The sequence below is a fragment of the Lissotriton helveticus genome, chromosome 5_1, assembly GCF_964261635.1.
Source record: "Lissotriton helveticus chromosome 5_1, aLisHel1.1, whole genome shotgun sequence".
Lineage (NCBI taxonomy): Eukaryota > Metazoa > Chordata > Amphibia > Caudata > Salamandridae > Lissotriton > Lissotriton helveticus.
This window is the reverse complement of record NC_136065.1, coordinates 1,945,108,335-1,945,127,401: the sequence shown is the minus strand read 5'-3', so window position 1 is coordinate 1,945,127,401 and position 19,067 is coordinate 1,945,108,335. Positions and strand designations below refer to the sequence as shown.

Genomic DNA, 19,067 nt, shown 5'->3' with positions numbered 1-19,067 from the left:
AGGGCTTTAATAAAGAGGTTCGAAACCGCCTTAGATCGGAATGTCCTTGTCCCGACCTTGCCCATAAGGTGGCGGAGACTCCGGAGATAGACCCTAGCCTTCTAACATTCCTTTAGAAGTTCGCTAAGGATCCTAAAAAGGGGTTAGACCGAGCCTGGCGAGGATGCCAGGACAAGATGCTGGACGTCGTTGGCCCTCTAGCCAAAATCCTGGAGATGGCCTTGCAGGCAAAGGAATCCAACATGCCTATTGACCCAGATATCCTGGCCGGTTGGACTCAGCGTGCCATCTGCCTTTTAGGTAATGCTAATTGCGCGGTGTCCACTGAGCGACGCAAGTCCCTCTTGATGCGAATGGACTCTAACCTAACGGAACTTGCTACTGCGAAGCCGGGACCCCTTGCTGAGGGCAATCTTTTTGGCGACCCTTTTGTGAAGGATGTATCCAAGTACGTGGGCACCTTCACTTCTCTAGATAAGGCTCAATCTGGCATCAAGCGTGTGCTTCAGCAAAACCTTTTTAACAGGGCCGGACGAGGTCGGGGACGCTCGCCAGGCCGTTTCGCCAATCAAGGTCCCCCCAGAGGTGACTTCGGATGAGGTCGAGGAGACTGGGACTCGACCAGAGGTGGCACATTCTATCCCACTCGACGTCCCTACTCCAAAGGCAGATACCAAGGAGGAGGCAACAGGGCAGGATTCCAGGCCCAACATTCCTCAGGTGAGCGCGATAGATTGTTTTCATTTGCCATTGGGGGGTCGCACCAGTCACTTCCTTCATACTTGGAGTCTCCTGACTCAGGACGCTTGGGTCCTTCAAACCATTCAGGGGTTCCACCTGGAGTTTTACGAGCCACCGAGGCAGGTTCAGCATCCGAGGGCTCTCCATTTTTCCCAACCAGAGAGGAGTTGTATAGACAAAGAGATAGAAGAATTGCTTTGCAAACAAGACGTAGCCGAGTGTGAGTACAATTCACATGGGTTTTGCAGCAATATCTTCCTAGTGCAGAAAAGGGGTGGTGGTCACAGGCTAGTGTTGAATTTAAGAGACTTCAATTAGTTTCTGGTATACAACCATTTCAAGATGGAGGGGATCCATCTGTTAACAGACCTCTTACAGCCGAACGATTGGATGGTGCGCTTGGATCTCAAAGACGCCTACCTTTCGATTCCCATCTATCCTCCTCATCGCCGTTTCCTCCAGTTTCAGTGGAACGGATGGTGGTTTGAGTACTCGGCCCTTCCTTTCGGGCTTTCCTCGACTCCTTGGTGCTTCACCAAGGTGATGAAGCCGGTGATCTCGCGTCTGCGGGAGCAGGGTGTACGCATGATAATATATCTTGACGACATCCTGATCATGGCTCACAGTCCAGACTTAGTATCGCGACATCTTCAGATGACAATATCTCAGCTCCAGTCTCTGGGGTGTGTGATCAATCAAGCCAAATCGGCCCTGATCCCATCTCAGTTGATGGATTTCCTAGGGTTTGTGATCGACTCTCTGTCGGCACAGCTCAGTCTACCTCAGTCCAAGTTGAAAGACCTGAAGAAGGAGATTGTATCCCTTCTCAGCAAGCAGATGACTTCGGTCAGGACGATTGCCAGAGTAGTGGGATTACTGGCATCGTCAGTTCAGGCGATATTTCCGGGCCCTCTACACTACAGGGCGTTGCAGAGACTCAAAATTCGGCATCTCCAGAGAGGTCTGGCCTACTCCGACCTGGTTCCTCTGTCTCAGGAGGTGAGAGACGAGATGCGTTGGTGGTTGAGCCACGTGGAAGCGTGGAACGGCAGGGCTATTTTCGGCTCCCTGCCCGAGGTAATCATCGAGTCCGACGCCAGCCGTTGGGGCTGGGGGGCACGCTGTGGAGATGTTTCCACAGGTGGAAGGTGGTCTCCGCAAGAGCTAGAACACCATATAAATTGTCTGGAGCTCCTCGCAGGCTCCTTCGCCATCAAGACTCTATCACCGCAACGGACCTCGTGTTGCATCCTACTTCGGATGGACAATGTCTCGGCGGTTCGCTACATAAACAAACTGGGAGGGACAAGATCGTCCATGTTGGTGGAGATAGCCAAGGATTTTTGGCATTATTGTCTCAATCATCAGATCACGATTATAGCAGAGTACATTCCGGGTCAGTCCAATGTGATAGCGGACTGGAACTCGAGACATCTTCGGGATTACAGCGATTGGCAGCTGCCTCCCAGAGTGTTCAACTGGCTTCAGGACCTCTGGGGTCCGTGTCAGATCGACTTATTTGCATCCAGACTGAACCGCCAAATCCCCAGGTTTTTCAGCTGGAGACTGGATCCAGCAGCGGAAGCTACGGATGCGTTTCTACAAGACTGGTCGAGAGGAGTGAACTATGCGTTCCCTCCCTTTCTTCTGATCCTGCGAGTGGCCTCTCACATTGTCAAACAGAAAGCGGAGGTGGTCCTGGTGACGCCTCTGTGGAAATCTCAACCCTGGTTCCCGATGCTATTGGGGATGTGCTGCGACCTTCCCAGGATGCTCCCGTGGTCGGAGGATCTCCTCCTGGGACCTCTGCGGGAACAGCATCCGTTGATCCTGTCACAGCGGATATCGCTGATGGCATGGAGGCTTTCAGGCAGCAATGGACTTTGCCTGGAGTTTCAGGAACGGCTAGTGACTTTATCAAGCAGGCCTGGGCCCCTTCCACGAGAAAAAGGTATTCTTCAGCCTGGAAGGGTTGGTTATGTTGGTGCGTGGAAAGGGATTTGGATCCCGTGGGGGCAGGACTTACACATATCATAAATTTTTTGTCGGACAAAGCGGCTGGCGGGTTGGCCTATAGATCCGTGAACAACTTCCGGTCGGCCATTTCCGCGGGACACACCCACATTGACGGGAAACCGGTGGGTATGCACCCTTTGGTATGCAAGCTCCTCAAAGGCATACGAGTCGCGAATCCTCCCAAGCCCAAATATTCTGGGCTTTGGGACGTATCATTGGTCATCAAACTTCTTGATAGTTGGCCGGCTAATGCCTCACTTTCGAGAAAGCAGTTATCGGCGAAACTGGCCATGCTATTATGCTTGTCAGCTTGCAGAAGATCGTCGGATGTACGCGCCTTGGACGTCACAGGTAGAGTATTCACTCCGGAGGGAGTTTCTTTTACCATTACAGGTCGTACAAAGACCCTTTCTAGACAGGTTGATTATAATGCTTTTCCTACTAATCACAAATTGTGTGTAGTCCAATGCTTGAAAGCTTACGAGGAATGTACTCGTTCCTTGAGACCAACTGGTGTCACGCAACTTTTGATTGCGGTTCAGAAGCCATTTAAACCGGTGTCCTCCGCTACTATTGCAAGATGGCTGAAGTTTATCATGAAGGAAGCTGGTGTTGATGTTCAACTGTTTGGGGCTCACTCTGTACGTGGTGCCATGGCTTCAAAGTTATATTTATTGGGAGCTAACATTCAGGATTTCATGTATTGTGCTGATTGGTCGTCTGAATCGACATTCAAACAGTTTTATTATAAGCCGGTGGGAGACATTACAGCTGTTGTTTTTGATACAGCGTTAAACTAGCATAATCTGAAGCCTCCGGTCCTGTAATAGAATCAAAAATTAGCTAGCATTCGCGCCAAGAATTTTCAATTCTATTAAGGACACGGAGGCGAGGATTATCCCACCCGGCTATGTTCAAATGTTTGATCATGACTACCCACCCGTTTCTGATATGTTTACGGCTGTTTTATACAGGAATTACGGGTTGTTATATCTCCTTTTTCCTAGGCAAAGACAAGAAGTCCGAGTGAAGAGTCTTCCGTTGAAGAATGAAGTTGGAACGGTGTTCTCTGTTATTCCCTGTTGGAGAATTTTATAGACTTTTGGTTGTTGGACTTATTCTGCAAGTTCGTGCAAAGAAAGAGGACGCTGGGAGTGTTACCAGGACTCTTATAGAGTTCATAGAGGCGTGGCTAAGGCTAAGCATCATGGCCTCTGTAGTTTATTTTCATTAAACTGTATGTTTATTGGCTGCTGTGAAATTTACAGTAAAGAAAGAGAAGCATAATCCTCACCTCCGTGTCCTTAATAGAATTGAAAATTCTTGGCGCGAATGCTAGCTAATTTTTGATTCCCGGGGACTGATCACGTGAACACAACTGCGCCCGCATGGAGAAAACCTAAGTAAATGAAAGTAAATGTGGTGGCCATCTTAATGTGATAAGGGAATCTAAATGAGTGGAAAAAACTACTGTATGTGAACAACGTAACAATAGAAAGTATTTGCACGAATCCCTGCTTGCATCTAAGGTGAAAACAAAACAAGCATTTGCAATGCAATAGGTCTTGCATTAATTAAGTTCGAGCTACTGGCATTGCTAAATATTGCAACACCAATTGCAACAATTGCAAAAAAAGTCTATAAATTGTAGGCCAAAACAATGTGTATTTATTTATGTAGCAATGGTGGCATGCTGCGCTTTAGATGAATATGTTTAAAAGTAAAGTGTAAAGAGAGGAGATTCCAATTACGTTACCAGAGTGGTTGTTCGTCATCTGAAGAAATACGTCAGAAGTGTAACGGCGACCTGCATACGCTGAATAATCATGTACTGTCCCTTGGGAAGCTGGAAGATGCTGGGCTTCAAACTGAAACGATGACGTTCAAAATCCTGACTGGAAATGCAGACCAGGGTTCGATATCCAGGCGTTTCCCTGATGAAGGTGCCCAGTGCACCGAAATGCATTGGAATAATTTTTATTTACGCCTAATATGAATTGATTGAAACTGAAAGCGAATGAATTGGTGAAAATAAGAATTAAAGATCACCAATTAAACCACAGAACGAACGACATTGTTTATTATTGCTGGGATTCAGCGTTTGAAGCTTGTGCCTAGGGTGACACTCCTGTGAGGGAACAGGGGTGCGACTAGTAAAAGTAAAGTGTGCCATACTGCGATGGCTACAATAGTTAATTGTAGATGCGTTAACAGTTGATGTGTGCACTGATGGCTGGTGGTGTGTGTGCCTGTAGAAATTGTGCACTGATGGCTGGTGGTGTGTGCGCCTGGTGGAAGTGTGTGCCTGGTGGAAGTGTGCACTGCCGGCTGGTGGTTTGTGTGCCTGGTGGAAGCGTGCACTAACGGCTGGTGGTGTGTGTGCCTGGTGAAAGCGTGCACTGACGGCTGGTGGTGTTTGCCTGGTGAAAGCGTGCACTGACCGCTGGTGGTGTGTGTGTATCTGGTGAAAGCAGGTACTGATGGCTGGTGGTGTGTCTGTGCCTGGTGAAAGCGTGCACTGACGTCTGGTGGTGTGTGCCTGGTGGAAGTGTGCACTAATGGGTGATGGTGTCTGAACCTGGTGAAAGTGTGCACTGACGGTGTGGTTGTGTGTGTGTGGGTGGTTGTGTGTGGGTGGTTGTGTGTGTGGTTGTGTGTCTGGTTGTGTGTGTGGTTGGGTGTGGTTGGTTGTGTCGTGTGTGTGTGTGTGGTTGTGCGTGTGGTTGTGCGTGTGGTTGTGTGGATGTGAATAGTGTGGGTGTGGTTTTGTGTGTGTGGGTGTGTGTGTGGTTGTGTAAACCGCCTTATTGCATGGTATATGGCGTATGTAAATGCATTTTGCAGCACAGCGTTCCGGTAAACTCCAGTTTAAATTAAGTCCCTGTATGGGTCTAGTGGTGCAGCCAGGAATGCTGGGACTTTTGTTTGCTTTAGTGCGGTGAATATTTTTGCAAAAAGTAAAATAAGCCAATAATAAACAACGGAAGCGTTTTTAAAGGCAAGTATTTTCTCGGAGAACCTTTAGAAATTTTAAGGAAATATTAAAAATCCCATGTGGTTTACAAAATGTTACAGTTTTTTGGCACTTTGAAACACGGATTATAAGAAACGTGTGTTTAGTTTCGGTGAAAGGGCCTGTATTTTAGCCCACCATAACCGTAATATAACGGTGCGCTATAAAAGCCAGTGGAGGCAAGGGTTGGGGAAGAGTCAATGACTGCAGCGCTACCCGTCGTGAACCCAAACAACACATATGCATTTTAAACGCACCATAGGAGGCGAGGCCTTGGGTACAAACACCTCATCTGACTGCCTAGAAATAGCCTAAGGTGAGTGGGGGTTGTTGGGGGGCAGGGGTGGAGGGAGGGGGGTCTTTGGTAAAACTAAGCAGAGTCTGCCTTGGAGCCATTAGACGGCCTTATCGGTTGTAACAAGTCTGCAGACTAGGGACATGTATCCAGGAGAAACTAGTGTGGACAGCAGCGTGCTGGGGGTCACTCCACAAGGTGGAGAACCACACTGTGCAGGGGACGAGCCTCTTGTGCAGCCTTTATTGTTCCTACTGAACACATTCATACGAAATCACAATCATGCGAAATATGATGTACACATTAATCTGAAATCATGCACACATTCATCTGAAATACGATGTACACAGTAGTACTAATGTGCCGACCAAAAGAGTTGGGGAGTTCTCTCTCCACCGTCTTTAAGGACGACCACATTCTTGAGTGGGTTGTTGAGTCTGTGCACGTTACCCTGTGTGTAGCAAGATAGTCATGAGCCCAGAGCCACATTTTTCAGAAACCATGGTTACTTAGTGCTAGACCCCACTGTGAAATATCGCAACCCCTTAAAAGCTAAATTTGTGAAAATAACGCATGGTACAAAATCGTGGTTGAGGCTGGAAATATGCAGAAGGGCACATCTGGAACACTCGGTCCTCACCTTTGTCTGGGATTGAGGCAGGAGATGTGTTTGTGTTCCCTGTCTCTCCAATAAAAACATCACAAGTGGTGGTCTGCACTCCTGATTCTTCTGCGTTTAATCCGTATCGTTTTTTAGGGCTCGGCCTACGCCCACGAAGTGGGTGGAGCTTCGAGCTCCTAATGTTAAAGAGAAAAAAAAGTATCTCTAGGGCTTTGGCCAGACACATTCCTTAGTGTTTTATGTCATCTGCCCAGTGATTCGTCTTCGCTGTGGTGTCTTTGTAGTAGCCTTGACGTGATAGGCTAAATGTAGTTTTCGTCCGCCATGTTTGGCATTTTTTGTGCGTGTGCGCGCACAGAAGTACATTAATTATAATTAGGAGCTGTCAGGGTGCCTCCGTAAGTGAATCCAGATGGCCGGGCGCGTTCACCATTCAGCAGCGCTCAGCGCGCAGCTGCTGCATGCCAGGCCGGGAAAGGGCTTCATTAGCCTCACTCATCCGGCGCTGAGACAGCAAGACACGGAGGCCCACGGCCCCCTCCCTCATCCGTATAGGCGAAGCTCGGAACGTCCTGCCTACCACCTGCCATGCAAACGAGAAGCACCAGTATCGAACGACAACCCTCCTGTGTGCATTTATCACGTGTCCCTGTACACGGGCATCGTCACTCCCACATGGTTTGTTGGAGCAGCATACAAAACAAATCTCTTACTTGCAAATTGTTCTGGATTGTTTGGGAAGATGGGGTGAGAGCGAGAAAGCACAAATTAGAGACAGGATTAGAACACAATCTTTGCGGTTGCGAAGAGAGGTCGTCCAGTAAACAGTGGCAATATCCAGTCGCCACCATGATATAACCGTTTCAAATGATCATTTCAGATGGCTGCACCTAGATGTAAATAATCGAGCTGTTACAGCAAACAATACACAGTGTTCAAAATTGCTTTCTTTCCGACATTCAATGTGTTGTGACCTTAGGACGAACACACCTATGCTTTTAGCTGTTGATGTGTCACCTGCCAACTTTTTTCCAGTAGGTAGTTTGGAAAGGTTTCACTTTCAAGATTTCACAGGCTGGGTAAGAAATGTACACTTCACCTGTATGGATATGTTTTTCCATTGTAGATGGCATGCTGGCGGAGTCACGAGTAGCCAACTTGTAAAAGATAACTGATGACGAAGGTTTTAAGGTTAACTTGCAGGTTCCATTTTTTTCGGTAAAGCTACTGAAGGTAAGCAAAGGAATGGGGCATGCTCAAGAAGAATATAAAATATATTTTTGTGTGTTAAAATATTTCATACATTTTAATTCGTGCCGTCTGCATTTTAAAACGCTTCCACACAGAAAGCACAATTACATCTTTCGCCCTCCCTTCTCACAAAAGGCAGTCATGCGAAAACCGTCTTCTCTTGGTTCGTGCTCCAGAGTCCACGTGCATGGGCAAGTAGTACACACATCAGCAAAAACATTAAAAGAAGCACAACGAAGCTTCTTCTGTGAATGGAGAAGGGGCTTTGGTGGTTAATTAAGAACTGAAAGATGAGGTTATTTACTAGATTTTTAATTAAATACCTAACAGATTTTAGCATTCTTGGGGACTGAATAGGGCATAGACTATGAAAGTCTGACAAACTAAAACTCGTTATTGTTAAATGGTGACGTTCAAGCTCAAATACGCAGTAAACGATATCAAAACATTGAATATTACAGATTGAGAGTGCAGAGTGCAGTTTGAGAGTGCAGAATCAGAGTGCAGTTTGAGAGTGCAGTGTGAGAGTGCAGTTTGAGAGTGCAGGTTGAGAGCAGTTTGAGAGTGCAGTTTGAGAGCAGTTTGAGAGTGCAGAGTGCAGTTTGAGAGTGCAGTTTGAGAGTGCAGATTGAGAGTGCAGAGTGCAGATTGAGAGTTGAGAGTGCACATTGAGAGTTGAGAGTGCACATTGAGAGTTGAGAGTGCAGTTTGAGAGTTGAGAGTGCAGTTTGAGAGTTGAGAGTGCAGTTTCAGAGTGCAGCATGAGAGTTGTGAGTGCAGATTGAGAGTTGAGAGTGCAGTTTGAGAGTGCAGTTTGAGAGTGCAGATTGAGAGTGCAGTTTGAGAGTGCAGAGTGCAGATTGAGAGTGCAGAGTGCAGTTTGAGAGTGCAGAGTGCAGATTGAGAGTTGAGAGTGCAGATTGAGAGTGCAGTTTGAGAGTGCAGATTGAGAGTGCAGTTTGAGAGTGCAGTTTGAGAGTGCAGATTGAGAGTGCAGATTGAGAGTGCAGTTTGAGAGTGCAGATTGAGAGTGCAGTTTGAGAGTGCAGTTTGAGAGTGCAGTTTGAGATTGCAGTTTGAGAGTGCAGTTTGAGAGTGCAGTTTGATAGTGCAGATTGAGAGTGCAGTTTGAGAGTGCAGTTTGAGAGTGCAGTTTGAGAGTTGAGAGTGCAGTTTGAGAGTGCAGCATGAGAGTGCAGATTGAGAGTGCAGAGTGCAGATTGAGAGTTGAGAGTGCACATTGAGAGTTGAGAGTGCACATTGAGAGTTGAGAGTGCAGTTTGAGAGTTGAGGGTGCAGTTTGAGAGTTGAGAGTGCAGTTTCAGAGTGCAGCATGAGAGTTGTGAGTGCAGATTGAGAGTTGAGAGTGCAGTTTGAGAGTGCAGTTTGAGAGTGCAGTTTGAGAGTGCAGGTTGAGAGCAGTTTGAGAGTGCAGATTGAGTGCAGTTTGGGAGTGCAGTTTGAGAGTGCAGTTTGAGAGTGCAGATTGAGAGTGCAGAGTGCAGATTGAGAGTTGAGAGTGCACATTGAGAGCTGAGAGTGCACATTGAGAGTTGAGAGTGCAGTTTGAGAGTTGAGAGTGCAGTTTCAGAGTGCAGCATGAGAGTTGTGAGTGCAGATTGAGAGTTGAGAGTGCAGTTTGAGAGTGCAGGTTGAGAGTGCAGTTTGAGAGTGCAGATTGAAAGTGCAGTTTGGGAGTGCAGAGTGCAGTTTGAGAGTGCAGAGTGCAGTTTGAGAGTGCAGAGTGCAGATTGAGAGTTGAGAGTGCAGATTGAGAGTGCAGTTTGAGAGTGCAGTTTGAGAGTGCAGTTTGAGAGTGCAGTTTGAGAGTGCAGATTGAGAGTGCAGATTGAGTGTGCAGATTGAGAGTGCAGTTTGAGAGTGCAGAGTGCAGTTTGAGAGTGCAGAGGGCAGTTTGAGAGTGCAGAGTGCAGATTGAGAGTTGAGAGTGCAGTTTGAGAGTGCAGTTTGAGAGTGCAGTTTGAGAGTGCAGTTTGAGAGTGCAGATTGAGAGTGCAGATTGAGTGTGCAGATTGAGAGTGCAGTTTGAGAGTGCAGTTTGAGAGTGCAGTTTGAGAGTGCAGTTTGAGAGTGCAGTTTGAGAGTTGAGAGTGCAGATTGAGAGTTGAGAGTGCAGATTGAGAGTTGAGAGTGCAGATTGAGAGTGCAGTTTGAGAGTGCAGTTTGAGAGTGCAGATTGAGAGTGCAGTTTGAGAGTGCAGTTTGAGAGTGCAGTTTGAGAGTGCAGTTTGAGAGTGCAGATTGAGAGTGCAGTTTGAGAGTGCAGTTTGATAGTGCAGATTGAGAGTGCAGTTTGAGAGTGCAGTTTGAGAGTGCAGTTTGAGAGTTGAGAGTGCAGTTTGAGAGTTGAGAGTGCAGTTTGAGAGTGCAGATTGAGAGTGCAGATTGAGAGTGCAGAATCAGAGTGCAGAGTGCAGATTGCAGTTTGAGAGTGCAGTTTGGGAGTGCAGATTGAGAGTGCAGTTTGAGAGTGCAGACTGAGAGTGCAGATTGAGAGTGCAGATTGAGAGTTCAGTTTGAGAGTGCAGAGTGGCAGTGAGTGCAGACTGAGTGCAGAGTGACAGTGAGTGCAGACTGAGTGCAGAGTGACAGTGAGTGCAGACTGAGTGCAGAGTGACAGTGAGTGCAGAGTGACAGTGAGTGCAGAGTGACAGTGAGTGCAGAGTGAGTGCAGAGTGAGTGCAGAGTGACAGTGAGTGCAGAGTGACAGTGAGTGCAGAGTGGCAGTGAGTGCAGAGTGGCAGTGAGTGCAGAGTGGCAGTGAGTGCAGAGTGACAGTGAGTGCAGAGTGCCAGTGAGTGCAGAGTGACAGTGAGTGCAGAGTGACAGTGAGTGCAGAGTGGCTGTAGAGTGAGTGCAGAGTGAGTGCAGAGTGACAGTGAGTGACAGTGAGTGCAGAGTGACAGTGAGTGCAGAGTGACAGTGAGTGCAGAGTGACAGCAGAGTGACAGTGAGTGCAGAGTGACAGCAGAGTGACAGTGAGTGCAGAGTGACAGTGAGTGCAGAGTGACAGCAGAGTGACAGTGAGTGCAGAGTGACAGTGAGTGCAGAGTGACAGTGAGTGCAGAGTGACAGTGAGTCCAGAGTGACAGTGAGTGCGGAGTGACAGTGAGTGCAGAGTGACTGCAGAGACAGTGTGTCAGGGTGCACATTGTGTGAGTGTGCAGAATGAGTGTGCAGGGTAAACAGTGTGTGACTATGCAGGGTGACATTGGGAGTGTGCGGGTGAGCAGTGTGTGAATGTGTAGGGGCAGTGTGTGAGTGTGCAGAAAACACCACACACACATACACCACACACACATAACGCACACACAAACCACACACCTCAGTCTCTCAACACCACACACTTGTCACCACTCAACACAACACACTCACCACCACACTCACTCCCCAGGCTCACCCCCACAGACTCACCACCACACACTCACCAGCACACAGAAAACAACACACACAACAACACACCCCCAGCCGTCAATGAATGCTTTCACCATGCACAAACACCAACAACCATCATCCATCTGTGCACGCTTTTACCAAGCACACACCCACCAGCCGTCAGTGCACCCTTCCACCAGGCACACACACCTCCAGCCGGCAGTGCACTTTTCCACCAAGCAATCGCAGTATGGTACACTTTACTTTTAAACATATTCATATAAAGCAGAGCATGCCACCATTGGTAAAATTACAATTCAACCAACATACTTCCACTACACACCACATGCACACACTCCATAACACATGGCAAAAAGACATTGGCATTTACAATGCCATTAGCTCAAACTCAAATAAATGCGAGCCCGATTGCATTTCTAATTCTTGTTTCTCAATGTTTCCGTAGTGCGTGCAAAATCGGGTAGTGCTCTGCCCAGAGTGCACCATAAGAGTTGAAAGTGCAGATTGAGAGTGCAGTTTGAGAGTGCAGATTGAGAGTGAAGTTTGAGAGTGCAGTTTGAGAGTGCAGGTTGAGAGTGCAGATTGAGAGTGCAGTTTGAGAGTGCAGATTGAGAGTGCAGTTTGAGAGTGCAGTTTGAGAGTGCAGTTTGAGATTGCAGTTTGAGAGTGCAGTTTGAGAGTGCAGTTTGATAGTGCAGATTGAGAGTGCAGTTTGAGAGTGCAGTTTGAGAGTTGAGAGTGCAGTTTGAGAGTTGAGAGTGCAGTTTGAGAGTGCAGCATGAGAGTGCAGATTGAGAGTGCAGATTGAGAGTTGAGAGTGCACATTGAGAGTTGAGAGTGCACATTGAGAGTTGAGAGTGCAGTTTGAGAGTTGAGGGTGCAGTTTGAGAGTTGAGAGTGCAGTTTCAGAGTGCAGCATGAGAGTTGTGAGTGCAGATTGAGAGTTGAGAGTGCAGTTTGAGAGTGCAGTTTGAGAGTGCAGGTTGAGAGCAGTTTGAGAGTGCAGATTGAGTGCAGTTTGAGAGTGCAGAGTGCAGTTTGAGAGTGCAGTTTGAGAGTGCAGATTGAGAGTGCAGAGTGCAGATTGAGAGTTGAGAGTGCACATTGAGAGTTGAGAGTGCACATTGAGAGTTGAGAGTGCAGTTTGAGAGTTGAGAGTGCAGTTTCAGAGTGCAGCATGAGAGTTGTGAGTGCAGATTGAGAGTTGAGAGTGCAGTTTGAGAGTGCAGGTTGAGAGTGCAGTTTGAGAGTGCAGATTGAGAGTGCAGTTTGAGAGTGCAGAGTGCAGTTTGAGAGTGCAGAGTGCAGTTTGAGAGTGCAGAGTGCAGATTGAGAGTTGAGAGTGCAGATTGAGAGTGCAGATTGAGAGTGCAGTTTGAGAGTGCAGTTTGAGAGTGCAGTTTGAGAGTGCAGATTGAGAGTGCAGATTGAGTGTGCAGATTGAGAGTGCAGTTTGAGAGTGCAGAGTGCAGTTTGAGAGTGCAGAGTGCAGTTTGAGAGTGCAGAGTGCAGATTGAGAGTTGAGAGTGCAGTTTGAGAGTGCAGTTTGAGAGTGCAGTTTGAGAGTGCAGTTTGAGAGTGCAGTTTGAGAGTGCAGATTGAGAGTGCAGATTGAGTGTGCAGATTGAGAGTGCAGTTTGAGAGTGCAGTTTGAGAGTGCAGTTTGAGAGTGCAGTTTGAGAGTTGAGAGTGCAGATTGAGAGTTGAGAGTGCAGATTGAGAGTTGAGAGTGCAGATTGAGAGTGCAGTTTGAGAGTGCAATTTGAGAGTGCAGATTGAGAGTGCAGTTTGAGAGTGCAGTTTGAGAGTGCAGTTTGAGAGTGCAGTTTGAGAGTGCAGTTTGAGAGTGCAGATTGAGAGTGCAGTTTGAGAGTGCAGTTTGATAGTGCAGATTGAGAGTGCAGTTTGAGAGTGCAGTTTGAGAGTGCAGTTTGAGAGTTGAGAGTGCAGTTTGAGAGTTGAGAGTGCAGTTTGAGAGTGCAGATTGAGAGTGCAGATTGAGAGTGCAGAATCAGAGTGCAGAGTGCAGATTGCAGTTTGAGAGTGCAGTTTGAGAGTGCAGTTTGAGAGTGCAGATTGAGAGTGCAGTTTGAGAGTGCAGACTGAGAGTGCAGATTGAGAGTGCAGATTGAGAGTGCAGTTTGAGAGTGCAGAGTGGCAGTGAGTGCAGACTGAGTGCAGAGTGACAGTGAGTGCAGACTGAGTGCAGAGTGACAGTGAGTGCAGACTGAGTGCAGAGTGACAGTGAGTGCAGAGTGACAGTGAGTGCAGAGTGAGTGCAGAGTGAGTGCAGAGTGACAGTGAGTGCAGAGTGACAGTGAGTGCAGAGTGACAGTGAGTGCAGAGTGGCAGTGAGTGCAGAGTGGCAGTGAGTGCAGAGTGGCAGTGAGTGCAGAGTGACAGTGAGTGCAGAGTGACAGTGAGTGCAGAGTGACAGTGAGTGCAGAGTGACAGTGAGTGCAGAGTGACTGTAGAGTGAGTGCAGAGTGAGTGCAGAGTGACAGTGAGTGACAGTGAGTGCAGAGTGACAGTGAGTGCAGAGTGACAGTGAGTGCAGAGTGACAGCAGAGTGACAGTGAGTGCAGAGTGACAGCAGAGTGACAGTGAGTGCAGAGTGACAGCAGAGTGACAGTGAATGCAGAGTGACAGTGAGTGCAGAGTGACAGCAGAGTGACAGTGAGTGCAGAGTGACAGTGAGTGCAGAGTGACAGTGAGTGCAGAGTGACAGTGAGTGCAGAGTGACAGTGAGTGCGGAGTGACAGTGAGTGCAGAGTGACTGCAGAGACAGTGTGTCAAGGTGCACATTGTGTGAGTGTGCAGAAGGAGTGTGCAGGGTAAACAGTGTGTGACTATGCAGGGTGACATTGGGAGTGTGCGGGTGAGCAGTGTGTGAATGTGTAGGGGCAGTGTGTGAGTGTGCAGAAAACACCACACACACATACACCACACACACATAACGCACACACAAACCACACACCTCAGTCTCTCAACACCACACACTTGTCACCACTCAACACAACACACTCACCACCACACTCACTCACCAGGCTCACCCCCACAGACTCACCACCACACACTCACCAGCACACAGAAAACAACACACACAACAACACACCCCCAGCCGTCAATGAATGCTTTCACCATGCACAAACACCAACAACCATCATCCATCTGTGCACGCTTTTACCAAGCACACACCCACCAGCCGTCAGTGCACCCTTCCACCAGGCACACACACCTCCAGCCGGCAGTGCACTTTTCCACCAAGCAATCGCAGTATGGTACACTTTACTTTTAAACATATTCATATAAAGCAGAGCATGCCACCATTGGTAAAATTACAATTCAACCAACATACTTCCACTACACACCACATGCACACACTCCATAACACATGGCAAAAAGACATTGGCATTTACAATGCCATTAGCTCAAACTCAAATAAATCCGAGCCCGATTGCATTTCTAATTCTTGTTTCTCAATGTTTCCGTAGTGCGTGCAAAATCGGGTAGTGCTCTGCCCAGAGTGCACCATAATGACATAATGCATGTGGGGAGCGTGATTAGCGCTCCACTCCCGGTTGCACTGCATTAATGGATACTAGATCCTTAACCTTCATTTTTTAACCTTAATCCTTTAACCTTTTTACTCAAATTCGTCATGTTTCCAAGCCATTTCTTGAAAATCCACACAAAACTTTAAGTGCTTTTTTGTTCAGCTTCTCATTATCACGTGTGCCTATCCGAGCCTCTTCGCAAATAACGATCACAAAAATGCACGAATTGGTTCCAAGCAGTCTTCTTCATTGACCGAATGCATTTCGGGCTTGTAAAAGCCCTTCTTCAGGGGTAACTGTGAATTAACAAATATATATATTAAATTTTGGCCATTTCATTCATTGAATTAAAAGTTAGTAACGTTCTACGCTCAGTAATCTGTAAACTGTGGCTTCTAATAAAAGTACATATGCCCACCATTTCATTTGCTTTTCATTTACCCTTTACCAACCAAATAAAACAGTACTACGAGTAACCATTACTAATCACGTGTCGGATCCAGTTCAACTTTTACTTTTTCCTTGAATCTGTGAATCTGTGTGCTATATTCTGGCAATCCCCCTTATTTTTCACTCAGCCATGGCACATTTACATCTTCTTTAAACCTCACTGTTTACCACTCATCAAAGGTCCTTTGCCTGAATTTCTCGAGCTGCCCACCCGTTTCTTACAGACAATCTGTTGTTTCCAAACTAACGTTCATCCCCTTTGATTTCAAAACCTACACGTACCGCGTACCTGCTCATTTCATGACTATTCTTGCCGCATCACGTGCGCCTGACTTTGCCCAATTTTTTACACCGGATTCCCTGATTTAACCTTCTCAACTCCTCTCTTTTCTTGCGTTTCTCAATCACATGTCTTTGTTACTTCCCTCTGTGAACTACAGTTCCCACACTGCATTTTATCCCTCTAAACAATCGTGAACTTTATAATAAAAATCAAGCCTTAACATTAACAGACTTCTTACATGATTCAAAAATATACTGTTTCAAGAACCTTACTTAACACATGTTCAATCAATGGCCTTTCTCTAAATTATTCACATTTTTGCGAGTATTACTGCTCGAATTGTATGGAGTTTTTCAAGTGGAAACAGTCTCAGTTTCTAATGTCTTATGGTCCACTCTGGGCAGAGCACTACCCGAGTTTGCAGCGCGCGTAGTAATGGTGTATGCTTGTGAGTATGGGGCTGCTGATGTTGATACACTGCCCTGGTGGGGAGACTAGTGTATGTTTTCTCTCGTTGTGTGCATTGTGCTGGTAAGTGTAGTGCTATTGTGTTTTATCCCAAGCGTGTTGGTGCTTATGGCGTAAGTGGTCGTATTTGCTGTATGTGCGTGTGTAGTGGAGTTTGTGTCTATGGGGAAGTACTCTTCTGCTAGTATTGCGCTTTGTGTGTTGATTAACCACTGGGTATGTTTGCATACTTGGGTGTGGTGATGGGTGAGTGAGTAAATTGCTGCTGCTGTATTTGTCGTGCTGTGTGCGCATGTGTTTGTGCTGCTGGTAATTTGTGTGGGGGAGCGGGAGGGGCGTAGAAGCGAGGCGCGCGACCACTTTCTCCAGCAGATAACTGGAAGTAGTCCAGGGAACGATTTGCTTACAAAACCAGACAGAGAGATCGTATTTTGGGGAAATTAAACAACTACATGAGATCCTCCCCCTGACTTGTTTCTGATACAGCAGTATTTGCCATTATGTTATATCAGAGTAACACTGAGACCACATCTTACGCTGTAGAGCCCCCACGTTCATGCATTCTAGTGTCGTTTTTTGACGAATGCAGGCTGGTAGCAAGACTTCCTCTTTCATTTCCTGTCGACTGAGTATGATCAAAGAAAGCCCAAGGCCCACAAAAGGCGTTCTTGCAACTTTCGCAGTCAAAGTAAAAAAAAAAAACAAGCTACGAGACGCGCTGCGTGGTGGGGAGGAGGAAAGGGGGGCAAGTTGGAGGCTGGCACAGCGGCTCATTACTATAGCTAGAAGAGGCTTTTGTCAGTGAAGACGTGGGAGGAGAATCAAATGGGCAGGCTGTTTAAGGCAGATGGCGTCTGCGCGGGTTTCACGCGCACATGAACGCAAGCTTTAGGCCACATGAATGCCAGTTTTAGGCCACATGAACCCAAGCTTTAGGCCAGTGGGTCGCACTTTGAAAAGCCCCTTTACTATAAGTCGAGCAACAGCGCATGCACTTGTCTAGCTCAACCTAATAAAAAAAGGGTGATGAAAACTTCTCAGTAAATATGGTAATATGGACATGACAACCAACCCTCTGAACATAGTGAATAAATCACAGCATTAACGATAAATGCTGATAAATCCTAGTTTGTGGAGATTACAAGAGAATTACAACGGAAATTAAAGACGCAAACAGAAAATAAATACTAAATAATGAATCAACACTTAAAGACAATGTGCTAGGACAGCTGAAAAAGTTGATGTGTTGGCTACATCCTTCATCATTAATACAGTTCTATACAAGTGATACTGTTCTGGTCACAGTTTAAAATGTTGACTCTCATATGATTGCTGTTTGAAACATAAATGTTACAAATTATAGCAATTTGTACAATGTGATTTACATGTGTTAGTACTAACTCAATATAAAAAAGAAAAGTCATCACAGTGGATGTAATATGTGACATGATACATAATGTGGCTACTAACACTGTTGATAACTACACTAACCCATCAATAGAGCTATAGCAAATATGAAGCAGCTTAAGTCCAATTTATCATTGAGACCCAGTGGCATCATGGTGTTAAAATTTTTTTATCCAGAACACCTTTCTGAGACAACATTCTGCTAGGGTCAATACCTTTTTTAATTTGTAGTTTTCGAAGATTAAAAATCGTACTTGGGTGATGTCGTGACCATGATCCAACCAATGGACTACGAGATTAAAGTTTGTATTTTTCGTCCTGATCACGCTTTTGTGCTCTCCAATGCATTTTTATTTTCCTTTCAGTCTTCCCAATGTATAAGACATTTGATACAGTAAATGATGTTTGAGGTATTACAGTCCAATTAATGTTTTTAATAGATTTTTTCTCCAGTTCTTGGGTGTGTGATGAAATTCTGCTGTATTACATTGTTACAGTGAATGCAGTCGCTGCATGTTATCATCCAGGTGAATTTTGTGCTGCTACATTGTCTCTTCTTAATCAGGGGGTAACCCACATAACCTTCCGGCATCTGGGTAAATAAACAGACTTGTATAAAAGTAATAATGCCTCGGGATAGATAACCAAAATATAAAATAAGATGAAGAGATAGCTCAATTACTCCTTCCTATGAGTATTATTCACATGAAGAATCTATATTATATTTTAATCAGAAGTCAAAGGCAATTCAACATAGTCTAAACTGATTTTGAAAGAAAACATTTGTGTGTTTATTTTCAATTTTTGATATCTATGTTAATATGTATTTGTCTTTTTTTTACATATATATATATACAAACATTTACATCAGAAAAACATATATAGAATATTTACATTTAAACAAACAAACATGTATATTTTCTTCTTTCGTGTTGCACTATTACTCTATAAGGATGCTCCTCAAATTATTTTGCAACACAAGCATTCCTTTAAACAGAAAATCACCCTTCAAGAGAGACAACGAGGCCTATTACTCCAACCTCAATATTGTTGTAGTACTCTTTACTTATTTCACAATATTTTAAATTTACACAGGTGTGTTCAATTTAACTGTCGACGCGTTTCAGCCATAATATTCTCTGGCCTCATCAGGACTAGGGCAGTTGGGTGCATAACTTTTCAAAAATCATCTAGAAGATCAAATACACATTTTTATCTTTACATACAATATACCAAATATGTATATACATATACATAGGAACATAAGACCCCTTGGTCTTAATTGAATTTCGTTACATATACATCCTGGGGTGTACATCCTGGGGTGGTGGATCATTAAACTAAAAACACCCAAATATGCTCGTGAATATCCAAGTCAAATCAAATCAATTCTGTGTGCTGTGCATTGCGAGAAAAGTGCAATGTGTTTAGAAAAGCCACTACCAACACCTATCTTATTAATCTAATATCAGTCTAAAATGAGATAACGCGACGCAAAAAAAGAAGAAGCCAAAATACTAAATACCTATTCTCAGTAGTTTCAGGTT

The 19,067-nt window shown here is 45.7% G+C and overlaps 1 pseudogene; it reads left to right on the top strand.

The window, feature by feature from the left end:
• The first annotated feature begins 215 nt into the window (after positions 1-215).
• LOC144752830 (uncharacterized) lies at positions 216-965 on the top strand (annotated as a pseudogene).
• The last annotated feature ends 18,102 nt before the right edge of the window (positions 966-19,067 follow it).